The sequence below is a fragment of the Gracilinanus agilis genome, chromosome 1, assembly GCF_016433145.1.
Source record: "Gracilinanus agilis isolate LMUSP501 chromosome 1, AgileGrace, whole genome shotgun sequence".
Taxonomy (NCBI): Eukaryota; Metazoa; Chordata; class Mammalia; order Didelphimorphia; family Didelphidae; genus Gracilinanus; species Gracilinanus agilis.
In genome coordinates, this window is record NC_058130.1 from 662,314,279 (window position 1) to 662,341,126 (window position 26,848).

Below are 26,848 nucleotides of genomic sequence, written 5' to 3' on the forward strand. Positions count from 1 at the left end.
TAAAACAAATGTCAACAAAATTGAAACCTTAATTAAATTTGGAAGTGTTCTTTAAATGAGTCAATGAGATTCTTAAACAATTAACCTTATAATTAAAAATACTATTTAGAACAATGTTATATTAAAAATATGCTCATTCTTTCTTTCAAAAGTCCTACTTTAAGAGATACATTGTTTCTAAAAAGCACTGGCTGATATTATTTTAAAGTTGATGTCTCATAAATTAGGAAAAGAACTATAACAAGTTTAATACAAATTATATCTACATTATCTGATAATTTTAACATCACAAAGTATAATAAGAGCAATTTACCAACAAGATACAAGATACCTACAATAATACAACTGTACAGATCTCAAAAGAAATCTTAGTAGATCTTTGGGATGGGCACTATAAATTTTTAAGTTTAATATTTCCATATTCATTTAATCAATTTTTGCCTGATCATTTGATGAAATAATCAGTTCACTGAAAGACTTTTAAGACCACATACAAAGACAGCTAAAATACAGTAACAAGGATGGTGTCATGGATTTATGGCTCCCCAATAGCAGTAAAACAAAAATGTACCTTTAAAACATGAAAATCATTAAAGCTTTAAAGTTCTACTCTGAGAAAATGAGACATAAAGATAAAAACTTCACATAACACTGTAGGAAACTAAACTAAATTGAGAATGCCAGTTTATACCTGGCAAAGACATATAACTTCCCAAAGAAAATAATACAGTAACTTGGGTGGCTTTAAGGAGGTAATTAAAGTTAAGAAATAATATCTCTAGAAGACTAATCCTTGAAACAAGTTTGAAGATCAAGAGCAGGCTTCTTCTTAGGAACTATCAATGTAACTCAAGGAAACTGATCTCATAAGAATAAAAGCCATTAAACTTAGAGTGCCACTACAAAAAAAAAGTATCATACTGCTTCCTAGTAACATTAAATTTGAAATATTGAAAAGAGTTATAAACAAATGACTGGGATATATGTGTACTGTTGGCAATGTGGTATGCTTTTTAAATAAAACCAGTATTATAAGTTCAGCAAATGGAATTTAAGCAGTATACTATTTCAGATACCACAAAAAAGTATTTCTACAGGGTTTAATCAGTAAAAAAAAAAAACATATATGGAAAACAATGTGTCAGACACTGTGCTCAACCCTGGGGACACAAAGACAAAAATGAAAGTGTTTGCTATCAAGGAGTTTATATTCTGTAGAGAAAAACAACATGTATAAGAAGCAAGTATAAACAAGATACATGTGAAACTGATAGAGGGTAACCTTAGAAGACCAAGAAAGGTCTATTACAGAAGATATTTCCTGAACTAAGTCTTAAAGAAACAAAGTAATTCCAAAAAGCAATAGGCAGAAGAAACAACATTTCAGGCATGGGGAACAACCATGTCAAAAGCACAATGGCAGAAAGATGAACATGTGAGGAAGAAGCAAAAAGCCACATATGGCTCAATTGTGTAGCTGAAATAGAATCTCAAGGAATGCCTCAGACTATCTCATAAACAGGGAATAGCCAAACTGTGGTATCTGAATGTAATTGATTATTGCTCCTGTAAGAAAAGATGCAAGATGATTTCAGAGAATCCTTGGTAGTATAAACTGTTGCAAAGTGAAGTGGGCAGAACCAGGAAAGCAACTTATACAAGGCTAGCAACAGTGTAAAGAAAAACAAACTGAACGTCTTGGGAGCAATGATCAGCCCAATTATCAACTGAGTTTTGTAATATAGAATTATTAACATTGCCATGTTGGCTTGGGGCAACCTGTCAGTTACCCTGGTTGGAATGTTGACTGTGGCATGAGCCACAGGGCAAGCACCAACTGCCAGTTGGGCCAAGGGTATATAAAGCCCTGGAGAGCCAGGGCTGGAATCTGTTCTTTCCTGACTTCTCCCCTCACCTCTCACTTACCCCATACCCCCAAATCAGGGGCCCTAGGAAGTAGGAGCAGGAATGTGGGTACTTGTTAGGCCTAGGATAGGGTTAAAACAATTCTACAGAATAGTTTATCAATACTATCAGAACTACTGGTAAACCTTTAGTCAAAGATCAACTTTATTTATTATCCAGAGACCACATCCCTGACCCAGGGCTACCTGCCCTGGGTCAACAGAAGAGCATTGAGACAAGACTTAATAACATTTTGAGTAAGATAAATCTTTCACCCTTAGTTCTCAGTACTTCCTAACCCTCTTTCCACTACCTTAACCCCTATACTCCTTTTATCAATAAACCCCTTACTCTTACCCGAGAACTTTGTGGTTTTTGCTTACCTTCTAAGGCCAAGCAGGGAAAGCCAACAGGAAAGGTTCTGATCAGTTTCAGCAGGTATAAACTCCATTGCTGAAGGGCAGGAAGTCCTATATTCACTTCCTGTCAACCTACGACACACCAATAGGGGACTACTTCCTCAGCCGGAAAGGGGCTGGAAATCTGACATCTTAAAGGAGCCTGGTGTCTAGCAGTGAGAGTTTCACTTGATACTCAGTTAACCTGGGCTGGATCCTTGATACATTTATAAGCAGTTTCAAGTCCAGCCCTGGTAGAGCTCATACCATCCTTTTACAACTAGCACCTTCCTTCTTCTAAAGTTATTACCAGTGCCCTTTGACCCACTCATTACAGTTTCCAAAGGGTATATGATGAAAAATATTACCCACCTCATTGCAGGTGACAGATTTAAGGTGATAAAAGGAATCTTTTCGGACATGGCTACTTTATGGATTCATTTTCTTTAACTATGCTTATTTCTTATATGAGGCTCCCACCACCTTCATTTTTCTCTCTCAATTTTTAATAAGTGAAAGAGAGAGAAAGAGACAGACAGACAAACATTTTAATTTTTAAAGAGAACAGAAATTCAGAAAGAAGCACAAACAAGCAGAGCAGTTTTGAAGATAAGGTAGAATATATTATACATACATATATAGATATATATCAATAAATCAAGTGCTATGAAATAGAGTTGCAGTTTCAGAGAATCCTTTTTGTGTTGGGCTGTATGTGTATATATGGGGGGGTTTTCCCTCCTTGGTATTTAATGGGGAAGAGGAGACAGGGAGACAAGGAAACAGGAAGACAAGACACTGCATTCCTTGCCTATTCTTTCTCATAAACCCTCAATTCTCAATCATTTGCAATCTGGCTTCCATCTCTACTACTCAATTAAAATTGTGCTCTGAAAGTCTCTCTGTTGCTGTCTCTGATCTCCAATCTGTTGCCAATATATGACTATTTACTTAATTATATATTTCATACATGTCCCCTTCCCTTCTCTGACAGTACCAACAGCTTGGTGCAGGCCTTCATCATGACCTCACACCTGGACTGTTACAATACCCTTGTAGTTGGTTTCCCTACTGCTCTCTCTCCCACTACTGAACTTCCACTGCTATTCAAAATAATCTTCCTCGGGGCAGCTGGGTAGCTCAGTGGATTGAGAGCCAGGCCTAGAGACAGGAGGTCCTAGGTTCAAATCTGACCTGAGACACTTCCTAGCTATGTGACCCTGGGCAAGTCACTTGACCCCCCCCTCCCCCCCATTGCCTAGCTATTACCACTCTTCTTCCTTGGAGCCAATACACAGTATTGACTCCAAGACGGAAGGTGAGAGTTTATTTTTAAAAAAGAATAATAATTTTCCTAAAGTGCAAGCCTGACCATGTTATTTCCCTCTGCACTCTATTGAATAAACTTCAGTGGGTCCCTATACCCCCCAAGATCAAATATAAATTAATCTGGCATTCAAAGCCTTTCATAACCTGGTCTCTTCCAACCTATACAGTCTTCTGCATATACTCCTCTCCATTATCCATGTATCCTAAAATCCAGTGATACTTGTCTCTTGACTGTTTCTCACACAAAACACATTTTATCTCAAGACTGGGCATTTTTACTAGCTATCTCCCAAGTTTAGAAATCTCTCCTCCTTTATCAACATCACTCAGCCTCCCTGGCTACCTTCAAATTTTTGCTAAAATCCCATCTTCTAAATAACCCTTTCCTTATAGCCTCAGAGCTTAGCAAAATTTTGGCAAACAATAGGCACTTAAATATTGACTCACTGACTCTAAAGTGAAATGTGAAGTAGAGACTATCAGAAGTTAGAAGTAATAGCCTTTTCCAAAAAATCAGCTGCTACCTGTTGTAAGAAAAAAAAGTTTGTTGCAGGTAGGAGAGTAACAATTTAAAAAAACAATAACAAATAAAGAACTAAAGTACTCAATATTGGGGAAAAGTAACTTCTTTTAATGAAACTCATCCTTTTTCATTTAAGGGTACAAGATAGCTATTGGTAAAAGTCAAAGCATGCCTGTATGGTCTGGGTATTTTTCACTAGAGACTGTAAAAATTCTACCACCAAAAAAAGTTCTCAGAATTTTTTTTCCCAGTCAACCTAAAAGTTTTCTCCCCACTGAAGGAACTGATCTACTGAAAAACAGATTTGTTTCGAAATTAACTAAATTCTCAAAATGGAGATGGAATTCTACAACCTTGCAACAGGCCATATGTCATGATGAAATTTTAAAGGTATCCAGGAGGTAAAGATAAACATGCTCTGATGGCCTGGGAACTCACCTGATTTAAACTTTATTGAAAACATATGGGACCATATATATTCAAAACAAGTCTTTAAAAATAAATGGACAATTTGTCAAAAGCATGCTTAATGTACAATATGATAAAAAAAAAAGTGGTTTCATGACAAAATTCAAAAACTGTAAAAATTTTGTGACTTCAATGACCACTCCTGAAAAACAATTGATTATAATAAAGGGGAAAAAATTGCATATGTTAAAGGTGTACAGTATAACATCTACTGTACAAGTCAATAAATGTAATTACTTTGTCCGAATAAGCTCACAAAAAATTTACTTACAAACATATAGTATATTGTTCTATTAACATATTATCACCTTAAGAGAACTGGCTCTTTAAGGGAAGTGACACATTCACCTTTTACTGGTATTCATTTGGCACAAAGTAGTTTCTTAATAAATCCTTATTACCTGAGAAATTAACAACAAAAATAAGAAGAAAGCCACTGGGTTTTAAAAAAAAGGTCATTAGTAATCTTGGAGAGAACTTTCCCAGTAGTTGTAGGGCAACTAGGTGCCTTTAAGTTACAAAGAATGAATTCAAAACCTACCCTCCCTTCACCTCAGACTTAGTTTCCTCAAATATAAAATAAATATTATAATAGCATCTACTTTTATGTGGTAAGTTTTATACACTTTACAATATAAAGGTTAGCTAATAAGTATTACTGTTATTATAAAAACTGGAAGCCATGTGAGTGAGTAGCAAGTACATGGGTTCAGGAAGTATACATTAATCTTTTACAAGTTAAGTAGTAAAAGGGAGAATAAATATGCTTTTAGGAAAACAGGATCAATGTAATGTAGCTTTGTTTATTTTTGGAGTCCTGATTTGCAAGTTATAAGAAAATCAATCAATAAACATTTATTAAGCACTTACTATAATATATACTACTTAGTATATATTATAGTTACAAAAAAAGAAAAGACAATTCTGACCTTAAGGAACTTATATCTGAATGAGGGAGACAACAAAAACAAATATAAACAACGTGAGCTATATATATATAAAAGATAAATAATTAACATAGTTACAAGAAATAATTAATAGAGGAAGTTATTAGAATTAAGATAGGTTGAGAAAGGATTCCTGTAAAAGACAGGCTTTTAATTGGGACTTAAAGGAAGCCAGGAGTTAGAATTAGTAGGTAAAAGTTAAAAAGGGAGAGTATTCCAGAAATGGGACCAGCCAGAGAGAATGCCTGGAGTTGAAAGATGGAGCATCTTATTAATGTAATGTATAGGAAAAGGGATAGTAGTAGAAAGAACAAAGATATATGAAACAGGAAGAATGATCTGGGAAGATTATGGAAGAGAAGGGAGAGGAAAGGACCAAAGATAGATAGATAGATAGATAGATAGATAGATAGATAGATAGATAGATAGATAGATAGATAGATAGATAGATAGATAGATATAGATAGATAAAAGAGGAAAACTTGAGGCAGACAGGAAAGGAAAAAAGAGTGGGTGAAGACATTAAGAGAGAGGTTAGAAGGAGTACAAAGGAAAACTGAAGGAGTTCAAGGTCACATGGCCTCAAAAGATTCTTCATAGGAGATGAGATTATCAATCTAGAATAAAATGCTTAAGATAATCAGTAAAGATTCATGTTTATTCTCTATGGCAGGGGTCCGCAAACTTTTTGGCCATGAGAGCCATAAACGCCACATTTTTTAAAATGTAATTTCGTGAGAGCCGTACAGTGCTCACAGTGCATGCTCCTGTAACAGTGCCTGAAAAAAAATTGACTTTATGGCTCCTACAGAAAGAGCCATACGTTGCCGACCCCTGCTCTATGGTAAAGGTTCTCAAAGTGTCTCCTGGGATCCTTAAGATCCTTTCAGGAAATCTGTGAAGTCAAAACAATTTTCATAATAATACTAAGATCTTTTCATTTCTAATAGAGTAAATATAGATATAATCCACATAAACAAAAGATATTGGGAATGGAGATAGGGGAAGTAGGGGGAGATGATCTTCAATAATTCAAGAGTATCACAGAGTCCTGAAACTAAAATTTGGTAACTGCTCCTGTATGGAACACAGTTAAGAAAAATTTTTAAATATTAATAATGTATTGCTTATAAAGAATAATTAGTTTCTTATAATATGAATACTTTGAAATTTTACTATAGTATGGTTTCCTATGCTTGTGTAATACAAAAACAAACGTTTTTTGGTTAACTTAAACTATTAAAATGATGATTCAAGCAATCTTTATTTAAAAACTCAGTACTGCCTCAGACACTTCCCAGCTGTGTAACCCTGGGCAAGTCACTTGACCTCCATTGCCCACCCTTACCACTCTTCCACCTAGAAGCCAATGCACAGAAGTTAAGGGTTTAAAAAAAATTTAAAAATAAAAACAAAAAACATAGTGCTAATAACTAAAAATATACAATAAATATATTCAGATAAATACTACTTGGAAAAGGAAATCTAAAAAAGTTTGTGAATCAAGCAGATCAATATATTTAAAATAGATAACCTGAATATTATCACAAAGCTTTCAAATCTTGTCAACATCCATAGATCTACACTTGGTTAGCCTCAATAGACTGAGAAGCAAGCATCACTAGAAATAATTCCATGAACACATCAAAAAATATCAAAGATAAAGCAAAATATAACCAGGGTTATGAGTTCAAAGAGAGTACATTCTGTTCTCTTAATTCATAACAAAATTCACATGCTCTCAAAAGTGGTAGTTAAGTTTAAAGATACAGATAAGATTAGGGAAAGAAAGCCATGTAAGAGGTTTGAAGAGCTTAGTAATAAGAGGAGTTTAGAATTTCAGGAGGTGAACCAGATGTTTCTATATTAAGCTATGGCAGAGGGTCCAGGAGACAGAAACCCATAATGTCAAAGGCTACTCAGATCAAAGAGAATAAAAGGAGGAGTCATCAGCTACAGAACTGTCCATTATGTAGAAGGGATCAAGACACACTAAGCTTCAAGCAAAACTCAAATTGAAATCAGTTGAGGATGTTGCAGTGAAAGAAGCAATGGGAAAGATGAGAAGACCACTTCCTCAAGCACTTTACATAGAAAAGGAAGCTTGGCAATCAGGCTAAATTCTGAGGTCAAGAGGATGACTGAAATGAATCTATTTCAGAATGTTTAAAAATGTTACTAAGTATTTATTAATAGTTTTTAAGTCTTCGTATTTTATTTGCTAATACTGCAAAACAGTACAGCTTCCTCTGTATGTTCATTTCCTAATATCCTTTAGTAGATAATTATTTCAAATGAAGCTGTGTGGCATATTTGAGCATTTTTGAATAGTTGTTATCGTGTTCTATTAGAAAGTCTTGAAATAATCCCATCTAGACCTATAATCATTTGTCCAATGTAAATTCCAGGGCTTAGGTCTGCTTCTGTCAAGTCTAACCTTGTTACAAAAGGACAAAGGAAATTTTACTCTGAAGACTTTTTTACTAAAACATATGCAGAAAAATCTAAATTTCCCTAACATTTGTTTCCCTGGTTTTCTTCAAGTATCAGTATAAAGTCACCTTTTGCAAAAGCCCTTTCCTGACTCAAATGCTTTCCTAATCTCTTCTGAAATCTCTTCCATTTACTTTGTATGTAAAAAGTATGTCTAATATGATACTTAAACTTTACTAGCTTAAAACTGCACCATAGCTTTTGAGACTCCCTTTATTTAATTTCTTTTTTTTTTTTATTCATTCTTTCCATCTTAGAAATCAATACTGTGTATTGGTTCCAAGGCAGAAGAGTGGTAAGGGGGCTAAGCAATGGAGGGTTAAATGATTTGCCCAGGGTCACACAGCTAGGAAATGTTTGAGGCCAGATTTGAACCTAGGATCTCCCAGTCTCAAGGACTGGCTCTCAATCCACTGAGCTATCCAGCTACCCCTCCCTTTATTTTTATGCAGGTTGTTTCTGTGTTCAGACAAATGCAGAGAGATAGCCAGGAAGGCCTCTTTCAAGTAGCACCTCTGACACATCCCTATGGCATAACCTCGGGTAAATCTTTTAACAAATTTTAGGCAAATGACTCTATAAAGAATATGCCAACCTACCCTAGTTGAGGAGGTTTCCTCACCAAGTTAAATTCCCTAAATTCAGGAAACCATTAATCAAATCCTTTATTCTAGACCAACTTTATCCTCCCCCCCCCTTCAGAAAATGAATGCCTTAGAGAGAAGGGCTATTTTTGCCTTTCATTCTATCTCCAGCTCTTAGCAAGGAACCTATTAACCTAATGACCAATTAAATGTGCCCTCCACAAAAAAAAGTTGGATAGATTTCTATTTCCAACACCATTATACTTTAAGTAATAAATTGACTAAAATTTCCATAGACTTTGGTACAGATATAACACCACTAGGTATATACACCAAGAAAGTCAATGACAAGAGAAAAAAAAAGTTCTATATGCCACCTAATATTTATAGTAGCATTTTTGTGGGACCAAATAATAAAAAAATTAAGTAGATGCTCTTTGATTGGAGAATAGCTAACCAAACTGTGGCACCTCAGTAAATTGGAATATTACTGTAAAGAACAAAGAATATAATAAATGAAGCATGGAAAGACTTATATGAACAGCTACAAAGCAAAATAAGTAGAACCAACAAAACAATACACAAATGGCTAACAAGAGAAATGAAAACAACAATATAATGCCCTGGAAACATCATGATGAAGATTGGAAAAGACATGAGAAGACAATTCTCCCTATTCCTTTACAGAAGTTAGGGACAATGAGTATCAGATACTGTACACTATAAAAGTTAGCTATTATTTTCTTTCTTCCTTTTTCTTGATGCATTTTAAATAGAATGGCTCCCTGACTAGGATGGGAGGAGGGATACACCGAGAAATATAATAATTTGTGAAAAGAGGATGTAAAAATCAAAAGATTTGGGTAAAATTAACAACTCTGCCACTTACTAGCTATAAGAACTTGAAATCAAATAATTTCTCTGAGTTATTCCTAAAAGGAAGTTAAAAGTACCAACAAGGTTATTAAAGAATCAAATGGACAAAAGAATTTGAAAGCCATCTATAAACTACATAGCACCATCCAAATACAGTCTTTTTTACCATAAATGTTCAAATGTTATAATCAAACACATCTCAAAGTGACACCCAGTAAATGACCACTCTTATAGATATTATCTTTCACAAAACAAAATTTTTTTCAAATACACCTTCAATAAAAAAAGACTGTAAATAAACCTAAAGAATTTAGATTAAATTGAACACTTTCTGTTTGGGGTTTGTTGTGTTATTTAGACTTGCACGACTCTTCATGACCCCATTTGAGATTTTCTTTGCAAAGACACTGGAATGGTTTGCCATTTTTTTCTCCAACTCATTTTATGGATGAGGAAACTGAGGTGGACAAAATTAAGTGATTTGCCCAGGGTCACACAACTATCAAGTGTCTGAGGCCAGATTTGAACTCAGGAAGATAGGCCTGAGACCTGGTCTTCTATCCGCTATGTGACCTAGTTCCCCCCTAACTCCCAAATCCTGGTTTGGGTACCTAATCTTTATCACAATGACTTCTTTAATATATCTATGTCATCCCAATGATAACTAGAATCTTTGAAAGGTAGAATTTTTTCAAGCTCCAAAGTTGTTATTACTTCCAAACTTAAGAGTTGCTAAAAGATGAACAGACGTGTCAGACAGACACTCAATACTACTTACAACTCTCTTCTTGATCAGAGAGAATGATTTCCAGATTGGAAAGTATTAAATAAACATGGCATGGTTGACTGACAGATATTTAAGGTAACTAAAAAAACACTTCCATGTTCTCAAATAATTTCAGGTCTCCTAGTACATATGAATTTTTATCTCAAGAAAATGAAATAATCAGTAACTGTGACCATTTATAAAAGGACAGTGGCAGAGACTGGCAATGGACAAATGTCCTAATTTTTAAAAGAGAACAGACTCAAAATACTAAAAATCAGTCACCTTGATATGGCCTTGTGAGATATATCAAGAATAGATACATCCTAAGAAAAAAAGGCACAAATTACTAAGAGCTGGCATGAGTTCACTAATAACAACTCAAGCCAAATTAACATAGCTTCCTATTTTGACAATTTCTCTCAGGAAATCTTCATAGATATGATAGAGAAATGTAGATTTCTCTACATTCCTCTACAAAGGAGGTCTCTAGTAGCATTTCCCTTCAATATTCTACCCAATAAAGACATGGAGAAGAAAACATGACTGTTAAAAGTGTGTGGATACTGAAACTAGCATAAAATTAATAAAAGTTCAGAAACAGTATCAATGAAGATGAAATAAAAATATGAGTCCACTCTAACTCAGTCAAAAAATCCTCAGTAGGGGAGGTATGACAACAGTAGATTATGATTTATGTTTTTTTCAAGGGCCTGGACATTCCACCTCTTACTTGATGCATTCTTAAACTGTATTACTACAAGTATAATTTTTTTAAATGAGGATATAACAGTCTTACATATTCTACGCTGATCAAACCACATGTGAAATGTTGTGTTTTAGTCCTGGGTTCAATTTGGGGACCTGACAAACTGTCCTGGAATGATAGCTAGCATAATGAGAGGAATCAAAATAATGTTCTTGTGTAATAGCTGAAGGAATCTGATCTAGATAAAATAAATTGAAGGAGTTGAATATAAATAAGAATTCTCTTCAAATATCAAAAAATTAAACTATAAAGCACTTAGTACAGTGTCTAGGACATAGTAAGAGCTTAATAAGTGCTTTTTCCCCCCTTCCTCCATCTGAAAAGTTACATGGAAAAGGAAACCATTATTTTAGATAATGTCAGAGGCTAGAGATTAATTCAGAAAGATATATATTTTAGCTATAAAGCAAGGAATAGAGTTGCTCTTTTTTAGGTACTGAGCTCCATACCCCTAAGAAAAAACAAATGGAAGCCAAATAGCCAATTTTTGGCAATATCATAGGCACATATGCTTATAGACTTACTGATGACACAAGCAGAAAGATATAATTGTACCCTTACTGATCCTTCTAGTTCAAGGAATAAAATAAATCCAAAATGAACAAACTAATGACTTCTCTTCATAGCTGAGGTAATATGGAGAGTCCTGATCACTAATTTATGTTCTCCATCTCTCACTTCTACTTATATTTTACAAAAGCAATCTAGTTATCTATTTATGAGGTTTTTCTGAAAAGTAACTAGATAAAAAGAGTTTTAAAGTTGAAATATTAGATAAAATAGTATCAGAACAATGACTAGTTGGTTTTACTCGACTTTTTTCTTCATCACAAGAGTTCACTGGGAGATAGAAAAAAATAACTGTTATGTAAAAGCAAAAGGAATTAATAAAAAGTATCAAAGAATCTTTTTCCAGACACTCAGAATTATGACTGATTATTTAAAAAAACAAAGAAGGAAGCAGATAAGAATGATTTTTTTGAACTGGAAGTTCAAAAGTCAAAGTGCATAGCATGAAAACAACATCCCATTTCACAGTGTTTAAAATTTAAAGATAGCATTCTAAAGATCTTATCAGTAAGAATATCTACAATTTGTTCAATTATAATGGGTATACAAAAAAACAAATTAATATAATGTATATAGCAAAGTATACATTAATTTTAGCTTGCTCATTTATGCCCTTTTTTGAAAATCAGTCCTTGTTAATAGTTTTATAAATTTCTTTGTTGTAAAACATTTTTCTTAAGTATTTGCTCATTTGCTATTTTTTGTAGGATAGACAAGCAATATCAAACAGCAAAATGTTTACAGAACATATCAGGATATTTGTAGTAACAGCTTACTTGATATTATGCAAGAGAGTCCTCTCTCTTTCAGTTTATGAAAGGGGTAGGGATATTATCCTCTTATCTATAAACAACCTTAATATGTTTAAAACAAACTTAAAATTCTGATTTCTTATAGTGGTTGATATAAGGAACAAAACAAAAAGTTACCCTAAAGATAAATGAAACATCTGGTGAAACATGTAATAAGCATCAGGCTCACATCTGCTACTGAAATTAGTATTCCAATGTAATAGCTACATGCTTTATGCTAAGCTGTAAAAGTATGATGCTATTAAAAATTATAACATTGTCCTTAGGAATCTGAGACATCCTTACACAATGGGAGTAAAGAGTATAGCATTCCATTACATCATATCTATTAGGCAGCTCATTTCTACTATGTAGTCAATCAGGAGATTACTTTTAAGAAATAATCAGTAATTGATTAATTTGTTTATAAAACATAATTGAAATTTGTTAAGACAAGTAGCACAGTTAAGATAACTAAGAATCTAAAGGAGGAGGGAATAAAGTTAATACTGAGATAAAAATCTAGGTGATAACCACATTTCTATAATTCCAAATGAGTTACTTTCCTAAGACTTCCATATTCAAAAACTTTTCTTCTCCATTTATTTTTTAACCTTCCATTTTTAGCCATAAAAAACCACAACAAAATGTTATGCTTACTACCAAAATATATTACTTTGCATTTGGGACATTTTTAAAAGTCCCGATTGTGCCATGAAAGGTTCAAAAAAACAAGGAAAAACCTACATGGGAAGGAGAAAAACCTACTTGTTTTATAACAGCTGTAAAAGATCAGTTCTCTGGAGTAATTGAAATCAACTGCAAACTGAAGTGTTTAGAAATAAAATGTTTCCATCATCTCACACTATCAGCTACTTCCATTAGTACTGATGAAAGAGACACTAGGTTTTACTCAGTGTTATTAATGCAGTGAACCATACTCACATTGGAAAGAGAATAAAATCACAAACTAATCCTACCATCAAACCCAGGAAGTCATCAACACAAAAAAAGAAACTCATTGAATTTTCCTGAATCTTTATTGTTTGAACATGAAATTAATTGCAAAAGTTTTTTAAATTATAAATATTATTTATTTTTAAAATGTAGGTGGTATATGCTGAAAGAAAACCATATTACATTAAATATCAATCCACTTAGATAAAAGTAAGAAGGAGTTAGCATAAAGTTCAGTCAGAGACTAACAGAATGAAAGAAATTGCTATTATGTAGCTTAGCCCTAAAAGAAAGATCTTGCTCCAATCAACCAATCAAGAATGTATTTAACATCACCTTTTAAATCTAAGTCATATTTAAAAAAAAAAAAATCTAAGTCATATATCCCTGGTGTATGGTAGAAGGTATCTATCTAAACCAGTTGGGTGTTTTTTTAGCAATGTCTGTCATGGTCATTACCCCAGAAGCTAAGGTCTTAGGTTTATCAAACACTAGTCTACAAGGTTCATTTGCTAATCTGTCCCACTGATAGATCTCTGTATTTTTTATAAAACCAAATTACTCTTATGATTATTGTATTATATCGTAATTTTCAAATCTGATACTACAAGACCCCTTTCTTTATCCCATTTTAAAAAGTATTTCCATTAAGTATCTAGGAGCTTTTGTACCTCTAGATGAATTTCATAATTTTTTTCTAGTTCTATAGATTATTCCTTTGATAGTTTGATGGGCACCAGTTTTATATCAGCTCAGCCTATCCATGAGAAATTCTTTTTCCAGTTCTTTAGGTTCATATTTCTGTAAATAGAATTTTGCAGTTGTACTCATGTTTCCCGTCTGTTTCCTCTACTTTCAAATACTTTGCATTTTCTATAGTTATTTTAAACAGATTTTCCCTTCCTATCTTCCTACTGAGGGCTATTAGAAATATACAGAAAATATTGATTTATCTTGTATCCCAACATAATGGTGAAGCTTTTGTTTGAATTAATTTTATTTGACTCTTAGGGATCTCTAAGTACAGCATAACATCATCTGCAAAGATCAATAGTTTTGTTTCTTATTTGCCTATGTTTATCTTATTAATTCATTTCTTTTTTCTCTTATTGTTATAGCTAAAATTTCTAGCTTAGTAATAAAATAATAGTAGTGACAAGGGTGCTCTTAGCTTTAGCCCTGATGTTACTGAAAAGGATTCTACATTGTCTCCATCAAATGTGTGCACAGATGCCTACACATGTATTTGTAACCTAGAAAGAATTTTGTAGTGGGTAATATAAGCATAAAGTTGGAGGACTAAGAAAAAGGGGAGAATTATATACCCAAATAAAAACATAAGAAAAAGAAACAAATCAAAACCCCATAGGAAAAGGGATAACAAATGAGAGAAGGAGATCAGGAATGATGAAAATAAAGCTAGTAAGACTAGGCCTTTAAAAAATAAAAAAATAAAATTAAGTAACAGAGTACTATGCTTACTTTTTAAAAAAGGGAAAAATCATAATTTGCAATGAGACAGATGGAGGAATGTAAATCTAACTTGACTAACTTTAAATGTGCATGAATTAAACAATTCAATAAAACAAAGAATGACAAATTGGGTAAGAAAACAAAACCCTACAATCTGTTGCTTACAAGAAACACATTAAAAATAAAAGCATATATAAAATTTGGTAGAAATGACTTCTTTTTCTATTTTGGTAATTTATGTAATAGTATAATTAATTGTTCTTTGAATATTTAAATACATCTAGCTGCAGTGATTCCTGCCTCCACCTGTGGAAACTGATTGATGATTTGTTTGCTTTCTTTTTCTAAAATCAGGCTGTTAAATTCCATTCCTTATTCTGTTATCTGGACATTTTATGGTTTTTAAAATAAATATCCATTTTACTTAAGCTGACTTTAATGGAAAAATAATTGGAAAAATTAGTTTTTAATGATATCCTACATTTATTGTGAATTTTGGTTTTTCATTTCTTATACTACCATCACCAGATAAATCATCTTTAATGTTTCTAAAATTATATTCAGGTCTTGAACTTCATTTTTTAATTAGATCTATCTAGCTCTAAAAGAAGTCCATAGTTTTACTCTATTTGTCTCTGCTACACATAATTTGGTTTTCCTTCATCTTGCAAAAAAATTCAACTAACAAATGATTTTTCTATTTTATTGGCTTTTTGAAAAATTCAGCTCCTGGTTTTATTATTTCAATGAGTGTGCTTTCAATTTTGTTCACCTTTTTTCCCCCCTAAACCTTTACTTTCTATCTTAGAATCAATACTACTGTGTAATAGTTCTAAGCCTGAAAAGTGGAAAGGGCTAAGCAACTTGAGGTTTAAGTGACTTGCCTGGTTCACACAGCTGGGAAGTGTCTGAGGCCTGAGATTTCAGCTCAGGATTTCCCTTCTCCTAGGCTTAGTTCTCAATCCACTAAGCCAGCTAGCTGCCCTCCATCTCTCTCTCTCTCTCTCTTTTTTTTAATGTGCATTATGTTTTTTAAATGTGTTGGTTTTCTAGTTTATTAAATTGTAAATCTAGTTTGGTGATCTATTCTGTCTGTTGCTGATTACTAAATATAGAGATATAAATTTTTATCTAAGTAATGCTTTACCTGCAAAGTTTTTGCTAAGTAATGCTTTAGCTACATGCTGAAAATTGGCATGTTATTCATTATTATCATCATCTTTAAAGAAATAATCCATAATTTGTACACTGTCACTAATTATTTAATATTAAATTGCCTAGATTTTCAATAATTTTTAACTATCTCTTTAATGGCACTATGTGTGTATTCCGCCTTTTTTTAACCAGCTCATATGAGACCAAGTTAAATGTTGTCCAATCCTCTCATTTCTTATTTCCTAATTTGCATAGACTTCTACTTGTGAATCTTCAATGAGATAATTTCTCCTAACCAGACCCCTGTATTTCTTTCTTTTTTTCCCATCCCTCATTTAAAATAAAGGCTCTCATGCCTTGTCTAACTAGATTTCCTCTATGATCTCTGATAAGAAAGGGGTTTGAAAAGGTACATGTAGAGTTATAATCACTATTCAAAATCCCATATGATTACTGGTTTATGTTAACCTTTTTCTTTTTCTCTTGAGTTAGATGTTTATATTTCAAAGTTTCTATTAAGTTTTGGTTTTCTCATCAGGAATACTTGGAAATCTTCTATTTCATCACATTTCATCAACCTGCCCCATAAGTTTATATTCAGTTTGGCTAGATAAGTTAGTCTTGCTTATAACCCTGTATTTTTTTTATTCTACCTTGTAAACTTATATTCTTTTTTTTTTTTAAACCCTCACCTTCTGTCTTGGAGCAAAAGAGTGGTAAGGGCTAGGCAATGGGGGTTAAGTGACTTGCCCAGGGTCACACAGCGGGGAAATGTCATGAGGCTAGATTTGAACCTAGGACCTCCCATCTCTAGGTCTAGCTGTCAACCCACTGAGCTACCCAGCTGCCCATGTAAACCTATATTCTTTGTCTTCTGGAAAGCTGTGTTCCAAGTTCTTTATTCCTCTAAAGTTCTAGCTACTAAAATATGTAGTACCCTTATTGTAGCTTCTCTGCACTCGAATTCTTATTTCTGGCTGCCTGAATTCTAGCTTTAATTGAGAAGCTCTAGACTTTGACTATAACAATATTTCTAGGAGTTTTCTCTTAAAAAAAGGGGGGGGGGGGGATTGACTATACTTTAACTCGGTGATTCCCAAAATGGGCACTACCAGCCCCTGGTGGGTGCTGCAGCAATCCAGGGGAGCAGTGATGGCCACAGGTACATTTATCTTTCCTATTAATTGCTATTAAAAAATTTTTTAATTAATTTTCAGGGGGCTAAGTAATATTTTTTTTCTGGAAAGGGGGCAGTAGGCCAAAAAAGTTTGGGAACCACTGCTTTAACTTATGGATCTAAAATATCTAGGAAGTTTTCTTTTATGACTTCTTAAGACATGACAATAGTCTTTTTTTTTTACCATAGATTTTGGGTAGCACAGTGATTTTCCAATTATCTCTCTGAGTTCTATTCTCTAGGACACTTGATTTGCTATGAAATGTTATTGTCTTTTTTTCTCAGTTATTTAATATTTCTTGTTGTCTAAGGAAGACACTGGCTTCTATTTAGTCCATTCAAATCTTCAGAGAATTTGATTCTTCAGCAAGACTTTGTATCTCTTGTGCCAGTACATTAATTTCCTTTTCAATTCATTCTTCTATAACTTATGTTTCTAATCTTTTTTCCTAGTGTTTTCATTTCATTTATAAAAAACATTTAGCTTTCTTTCAATCAAGTTGAATTTGTGTCAAAACTATCTTCTCATTTGAAGTTTTACTTATAGATATTTTAGTGTCATTGTCTTCTTCAGGTGTTGGGTCTTTCCTGAGTGTTCCTATCACTATGGAGAGGTTCTTTGTTTATTCTTTTGACCTTCTTCCTGGCTTTAGGTTTATGTTAGGGCTGGACTCTGCAGACTTTTGGAGATAGGTCTGCACTGAGTGTTCCTGGTCAGATCTTGTCTTCAATATCCAAAGATGTCTAGATGTTTGTCTGTCTAACTGCCCCACCTCACACCATATGCCTAATCTGGGCAAGAAAAATGATTCATTGTGATTTTTTTTCCCACAGAATTTCTGATCAGGATTCAGTCTGATACATTCCCTAGATCTGTTTTGAAGATCTGTTTTCTCTTAAGGATGTGAGGGAAGCTCATTATACCTTCTACTATTTCAACATCTTGGCTCTTTCTCTAAATCTATTTTGGTACTGCTTTGTCTATAATAATGATTGCTACCTCTATTTATTTGTTTTAAGTTCAGCTGGAGATCATAGATTTTGCTGCAAATCCTTTATTTTTAAATCACTATGAGTCTTATTTCAAATGTGCTTATATTTATACACACACACACACACACACATATATACACACACATTGTTATGGTGGAAATTATAGAAATATAAATGAATTTATTCTGCTTTCTAGTCTATTCTGCTATTGTTTTCCCTTTTAAGGGTCAATTCATCCCATTCATATTCAGTATCATTATCATTATGTGTATTTCCCTCCTTATATGCCATAAGTTCTTATTTTTTAACCTTTATTCCTCTCATCTTTGAAAGAGCTTTGAAAAGATTTTAAAATACACTATTCCAAAAGACAAAAGATTTAATTTTACAAATGAGAATAATTTACCCTGAAAAGCTAAGTATAATGGGGGTAGAGAGGAGAAACACTTTTAATGGAATGAAGCTTTTTCTAAGTAACCAAAAAATTTGATAAGGTAGTGCTAACATTCCAGTAGAGGAAAACATAATTGTTACTCTAGAACCTTAATGTCTTCAAAGAGTATTGAGGGAAAGTCAAAGGTCCTAATGGTCTGAAAAAAGAAAATAGAACAGAGGGTAAAAGAAATTGACTAACGAGAAGAGCAGTAGAGAGGACGTGGTATTTTCTCATAATTAGAGTACATGAGAATATATAAATATAGAAAAAGTGGTGAACAAAAAGTCAACAGACAACTCTTATATGAGAAAGTAGGTTAAATGAACAAAGACAGATAAAAGTCTTGTGTATAAATACATGGGACTCAAGAAGAAAAAGAAGAGGGAAAGGAGAGGGAAGGGAAAGATAATAATCCAAGGAAAGCAAACTTCCTGGTGGAGCTAAAGTGGCACTGAGTAGAGAAAGAACTTAGCCCATCTCTCCTAACATTCTTTTACAAAAAACTTTAAAATAATGCCTCAAATCAAATTCTGGCAAGGCAGAGCCAAAAAAAGTTCTGAGTGAAACAATTTTCCAAGTCCAAGACAATTTGGGAGGTCAGAAAGAGAGAACTGTGTGATACAGAGGTAGAGAGTGGCCCCAAACCTAGATGGATGATAAATCCCAGTGGTGGGACAAGGTAATGGCAACAGAAGTAGCAACAGCTAGGGGAGCTATCAAACCAAAAATCATAAGGCGATCTGATAATTCATCAGAAAGAGATTACAGTGGACCCCCATGTTAGCACTGGAAGCAGGGCAAGATGCATTATGGATCATAGTTCAAGGATGAAAAGGAGAACTTTTCAAGTGAGAGCTCTGAGAAGCAATATCACTTTTCATCTCAAGGAACTTCAGAGACCCTAAATTATATCACTTCCAGTCCCAAGGAAGCAGAGCTCCTAAAGATCACTATCAGTTGCAATCCCAAAGGATCAGGAGTCCTTCCTGTGTAAGGACCAGAGTGAAAACCAAGAGAGCAGTGACCAGCCCTCTCCCCATATCACATCACCTTGAAGGCAACAAAAAATACTAAAAATTCTTGAACTACTGAAAATAGCAGTGTGAAAAAGCCAAAAGCTTGAGATAGTGCCTCTCCCACTCTCCCAAATCAGGAACAGAGCCCAACTTTAACATAAAGTTCAAAATCATAAGGGCATGGGGAAAATAAGCATACAGCAACAATAAAAAGAACCTAACCTTTAAAAGCTACTACAGTGTTGGAGAAGATCAAAAACAAAAACTCAGAAGATGATGACAAAATCAAAATAGTCACAAGCAAAAGCTCAAAGAAAAAAAGTGTGAATCATTATGACAGAAACCCTAAGAATTCCTGAAAGAGGTAAAAAATGACTTTTGAAACCAAATTAAGAGCAATAGAAGAAAAATTAGGTGAATGAGAGCAATGGGGAAAAAATATTAAAAGACAATTAATAGGGGGGTAGCTCAGTGGACTGAGAGTCAGGCCTAGAGACAGGAGGTCCTAGGTTCAAATCCGGCCTCAGACACTTCCCAGCTATATGACCCTGGGCAAGTCACTTGACCCCCATTGCCCACCCTTACCACTCTTCCACCTAGGAGCCAATACACAGAAGTTAAGGGTTTAAAAAAAATAAAAATAAAAAAGACAATTAATAGGTTGGTAAGAACCTGAAGAAAATAACAGAATTAGAAAAATGGAAAAAGAGGTACAAAACTTCACTGATGAAAATTACTTTTTTAAAAAAGCAGAATTAAAACTGCAGGGAGGTGAAGCTATGTATAAAGTTCATTAAGGAAAATGATTCCTTAAAAATTAGAATTGGGGAAGTGGAAGCTAATGACTCATGAGACATTAGGAAACAATAAAACAAAGTTGAAAGAAAATGTGAACTATTTCATCAAAAACATAACTGGCCTGAAAAATAGATCAAAGAAAGAATTTAAGACATCAAGAAATTATCAAGGAAAAATGGCCTAGAACCTGAGGATAAAAATAGAAATGAAAAGACTCCACTGATCATCACCTGCAGTGATTCCCAAAGTGGGCACTACGGACCCCTGGGGGAGTGGTGATGGCCACATGTGCATTTATCTTTCCTATGAATTGATATTAAAATTAAAAAAAATAAATTTCCAGGGGCCTAAGTAATATTTTTCTGGAAAGAGGGCAGTAGGCCAAAAAAGTTTGGGAACAACCACTGATCACCCGAAAGAAATCCTAACATGAAACCTCCCAGGAATATTATAGCCAAATTCCAAAGTTCCCAGGTCAAAAGAGAAAATATTTATTCTAAATAGCTTTTCTCCATGACAGCTGAGCAACAAGCAAGAATTCAGAAATATGGTGAAATATATCACTTGTCAAAATAGAATTGGATTCACCTATCCCTAAGAACGGGTAATATCGTACTGCATAAATAAGAAATAGCACCCCATCTTACTCTGGTCATGTTTATGGTTTGGGGAATTTTTTGATATTTGAAAAACTTAAATAAATCTAATGTTGTGAGTCTGTGAGCTGAAATTTAGAAATTTATTTTGAGGTTAACAGCAAAATCTCATAAATTACACTAAATTAATTGAGCTCCTTTTGTAAGCAGCCAAAGACTTTTTAATTTCATTGAAAGTCAACAATATAAGTGTTAACTTTCAATTTATAAAATAGTGTATATGTAAAGCATCAGTTCCTGAATTATTTCCCATTCAACAACAATAACAAAAAAATAAATTTGAACCTATGGTTTCACTGATACTGGGAACTCCAAATGATAAAATTTCTATAAATGCAGATGGACACTTCTGAAACTTACGGAGTTAAATAAAGCTGGTAATGCTTTAAGAAAATGCAAAAGGACTCAGTTTCATATTTGAGAAAATGTACCACTGACAATTAAAAGCTCTGCCATTTCATAGCATTGTGAACTGTGAAAAGTCAAATATAATCTCTCGGCACATATTTCCTCATATGTAAAAATTATAAACATTTCCCTATATCTGAGTTATGATAATCAATTAAAGCAAAACACATAAAAAATATTAAAATCCTAGAAGACTATAAAATTTATAATTTTTAATCTAACCTAGATGGATTAACTGATTGAAGATTAGAATCACAAAAAAAAAAGATTCTCAGGTCATGTACAATAAAAATTTCTTACAATAATATCTCTAACAAGCTGTCCTACCCCACTGACTAAAGCCAGTATTAGAGAGTCACAGGAATTCTGCTGGGCAGCCCATTAGATTCCATTGTTAGAAAGCAAGAATTGTTAGAAGTTGTTGTCCTGTCCTACCCTCCCCACCATCACCCTCCCTCATATTAAGCCAAATGCTAAATCCACAACTTATATCTTAGTTCCCTGGAAGTAAATTAAACAATTCTTCCAGAAGATAGCACAACAAATACTTTCTGATAACTATAATACTGACAAAACACCATAACAACTAGAATTTACAAAGTCCTTTTAAAAACATTTTATATGTTATTTAACTTAATCTATTATTATCCTCATTTTAGAAATTCTATTTTAAAGATGAGGAAAGTGAAGCAAAGAAAGGTTAGGTGACTTGATCACGGTCTCAAAAATCATAAATGTCTGTGGCAGAATTCAAACTCAGTTCTTCTGAATTCCAGTTTAACAATCACTAGGCTACCTAACTTCTTTTCCAGGCCAAAGATCCTGTTTCTTCAACCAATTCTTTTATATTTGCAGTTCTCTTCATCTTGGTTGATCTCTTCTGGACACAGTGTAATTTGACAATATCCAACCTAAAATGTGACACTTAAACATGTCTGACTATGTATCACCCATCAATACAGTAAATATAACTATAACCCTTCCTCAATCAATTCAATATGCCTCTGATAATGCATCTTAAATCTGTTATTTCTGTTATACCTCTCTAGACTGCAGTTTCCTTATCTGTAAAATGAGGAAGTTGGACATTGATCTCTGAAGTCCCTGCCAAATCTAACATTATACAAAAGGAAATTCATCCATCATCTTCTCCCTTGACCAATCAACCAACAAAAATTAAATGCTTTACTATATCCCCCCAACTGACCAGTGCTAGAACACACATTAAAAAAAGGCAGTCTATGCACTCAAGTAGTTTACAATCTACTGTGAAAACATGAATAAATAAGAATAAGCAAAATGGTTTCAGAATACAAGCGGGGGGGGGGGAGGGAGAGTAGAAGGGGAAAGAGCATGAATTATGTAACCATGTTAACTTTTCTAAAAAATAAATCAATAAATGTTTTAAAAAATCAAATTCTTTTTAGTCTTTTAACATTCAATTCAAAGTTCTTTGCAATTTAGCTTCAATTTACCTTTCCATCCTTATTTCATATGCTTATAATAGTAGCCAAACCTAAAGTACACATACCCATGTGATCTCATCCTGACCACCATATATTTCGATATTCTATTTGCCCATGTCAGAACTATACTCCTTTCCAAATGTTCAAATATTTTCCTTAAAAGTTCAACAAATGTGCTTGTTCTTAAAGGAAGGCTTCCTTGATACCACCATTAAGCAAATCATCTCCTCTTCAAATTTTGATTCATGTATTTACTGGCTTTCTATTACACATTTGACACACATTTTTGAATTTTTCCTGTTAGTCAATCTACTTCTCTTTCCACAAAGCCTTATTTTCACTGCACACAAAGATACATTCAAATCTCCTTACAGAGACATGTCTACTCCCCCTAAAAATGTTTGACTGCATATTTTACCCCTCTTTAATTCCACTAGCTTCATTTCCTCAAATTTAAGTAAAGGTTTGGTTATCCTCAAATCTCTACTGGCCCAGTACTACAATGTCCTCTAGTAAGTGTTTAATAAACTACCATACTTGAAGTTTCCCATCACCTTTCTAAATGTCCTAAAATCCTGCGCTAAAAGTAAGCAGTACATTCCCCAAATTGACAAATGGTCAAGGGACATGAATAGTCAGTTTCCACATGATGAAATCAAAACTATCAATAAGCATATGAAAAAGTGTTCTAAATCCCTCCTGATTATAAAAATGCAAATTAAAACAACTGAGGTACTCACCTCATACCTAGCTGATTGGCTAATATGACGGCAAAGGAAACTAATAAATGTTGGAGGGGATGTGGCAAAATTAGGACACTAATACACTGCTGATGAAATTGTGAATTGGTCCAACCATTCTGGAAGGCAATTTGAAACTATGCCCAAAGGACTTTAAATGACTATCTGCCCTTTGATCCAGCCATACCACTGCTGGGCCTATACTCCAAAAGAGATAATAAGGAAAAAGTATTGTACAAAAATATTTATAGCCAAGCTCTTTGTGGTGGCAAAAAAATTAGAAAATGAGGGGATGCCCTTCAACTGGGGAGTGGCTGAATAAATTGTGTTATATGTTGATGATGGAATACTATTGTGTTCAAAGGAATAATGAATTGGAGAAATTCCATGTGAACTGGAAAGACCTCCAGGAACCTCCAGGCAGAGCAAAAGGAGGAAAACCAGAACACTGTACACAGAGACTATCAGTGGCACAATCAAATGTAATAGACTTTTCTACTAGCAGCAATGCAATGATCCAGGACAATCCAGAGTAATTTATGAGAAAGAACACTATCCACATCCAGAGAAAGAACTGTGGGAGCAAAAACACAGAAGAAAAACATATGATCAATCAGGTAGTTCAAAAGAGATATGATTGGGGTTTTGATGTTTAAAGATCACTCTACTGTAGATATGAATAACATGGAAATAGGTTTTGGACAATGATACATGTTATACCCAGTAGAACTGCAGTGTCAGCTTTGGGAGGGGAAAGGAAAGAGTTGGGGGATTTCATTAATCATGTAACATGGAAAAATATTCTAAACTTTTAAAACTGTTTAAATAATAGTAAAATAAAAGTAAGCAGTATTCATCAAAGACTGAATCTTGAGCAATGTTGCAACATGGTTCAGTGGAAAGAATGCTGAAAGAATGCTAAATCTGGAGTCAAAAAGTTAGGGATTCAAATCCTGGCTCTGCTGCCTAACATCTGTGTAACCTTTTACAAGCCCCTTAACTTCATTAGAGCCTTAGTTTCTTCATCTGTAAAAATTAGGTTGGCCTAAATGGCATCTAAAGCAGTTTAAAATTAATTCCCAAAGATAGGTCTCAATTTTATCCCACAAAGCAATGAAAATTCCCATGAACTGACTCATTACCTGTTCCTACTTGCTATTCCATCTCAAAATTCACTAGAATTATTAAGACAGTAATTTGACTAAAAATGAAGCAGTATATTCAGTATAATCAGTACTGTCAGACTAGGCTAATGGGGGTCTACCCCAGGACCAATGAGACAGAGTTGTGTAATGTAATGAGGCTTTATTGTGTGTGTTGGGGAAGGAGGGGGGGGGGGAGGGAGGATGGTGAGGTGGGTGACATGCTGCAACCTGTAGATGGCTACAGTCTCCACTGGAATGGAGAAGGGGGACATCTTTTATAGGGTGGTGGTTTGGGATTAGGTAATCTGGATTGCCTCTTTTGGGTAAAGTTGAGATATCCAGATGATTGGATAGCCCTAAGGGGGTTGGCTTTGGGGGTAGGGACTTGTGGTTCCCAGGTTTGTACAGTCCTTAGTATGGGACTGACAATATAAGTACAGAACATCAATCCCTCATGGATTTGTCAGGTCACAGCATGGGAAGTAACAATGCCCTATGAAGCAGAACTACTTGCTTTGTTCTGGAGTGCGCGCGTGCGCGCGCGCGCGTGTGTGTGTGTGTGTGTGTGTGTGTGTGTGTGTGTGTGTGTGTGTGTGTGTGTGGTGGGGGAGGGGAAGCAGACCAATTAAGTACATGAGATAAGAGCAGAGGAATTTGATGTAAACAATCTAGAAAGAGAATAAGAAATAATAANGTGTGTGTGTGTGTGTGTGTGGTGGGGGAGGGGGATGATTTCAGTAGGGAGTGGGGAAGGGGGGGGGCGCTTTGGTCCCAGGATCTATCATTACATTCCTATCTTCTGATTTATTCAAAAATAAAAAATCGAAGGGGCAGCTGGGTGGCTCAGTGGATTAAAGCCAGGCCTAGAGCCTGGAGGTCCTAGGTTCAATCTGGCCTCAGACACTTCCTAGCTGTGAGACCCTAGGCAAGTCATTTAACCCCCATTGCCTAGCCCTTACTACTTTTCTGCCTTGGAAGCAATGAGCAGTATTGATTCTAAGACAGAAAGTCTTAGGATTTTAAAAAAGAAAAAGAAAAAATTGGGGGTGTGAGATATGACAGGGGGAGAAGGGAGAAGGGCCATGAGTCCAAGGGGAAAATGGGCAAAAGTCTTGTTAATCAAACTGCTTCCTGCTGAAGAAGGGTCGACTCATTGGGTTTCTCATGGTCTCATCTGCATCCCTTGGTCTGGATTGGTGTTGGAGGTTTCTGGAAAGGCCTCAGTAAGAGAATATTATGGGGGAGGAGCAGCAGAGCAAGGATATGAAGAAGAGTGGCAGGGAGAACAGGAAAGGATAAGAGATTAGAAGAAAGGAACAGTGAATACCATTTAGGTTTCTCCATTTCATGTAAAGTGATTAGAACTGGAGTTGGAGTACAGATACTTAGGTAAGTAGTAGAACATATCTGCTATGCACATTAAAATTTCAGGGGCTTCAATTACCTAATTACCTAACTGTATAGAATATCCTACTTTTTGCTTCATTATTAACAAAATTTGCTATAAAAGAATAAAGCAAAAACATAGATAGGATCTCATAATGCTAAATGGTACCAGTTCAAGACTAGTAGTTGTCATATATATGTACACACATATAGTTCTAGATGCCTTCAGTATCAGAGATTGCTAGATCTATTATTTTCATCATTTTCTTTTAATAACCAGAGAAACTCTTCTCTCCTCCATTTAACATCTAAAAGCACCCACACCACAAACTTTAATAGGAAATCACTAAGCTTATCAAACCCCTTCTGTCACTTTCTGGTGACAGTTCTCATTTCCTGAGTATCAAGAGGAAAACAAAATAATTCTATTCACGTACTTCAATGTTTTCCAATTCTTAAAAAGTCAAGTCGCAGTTTCTCTAATGTCTAAATCTTTGCTGTTTTAAGTGCTTTCCCTTCTGTCTTATCAGTGGGAAAAGACATCACTAGCAAGATGTTTCTTCATTGTCTAAATCAGTGGTTTCTAAAGTAGACCAACTTAAGTGGCTCACTGGGGGTATGGG

General features: G+C 34.4%; 1 protein-coding gene across 1 annotated transcript in view; it reads right to left on the minus strand.

The window, feature by feature from the left end:
• Positions 1-26,848, minus strand: part of EIF3H (eukaryotic translation initiation factor 3 subunit H) — a 126,055-nt gene that overhangs the window by 40,845 nt on the left and 58,362 nt on the right. The gene's annotated exons all lie outside the window — the stretch shown is intronic.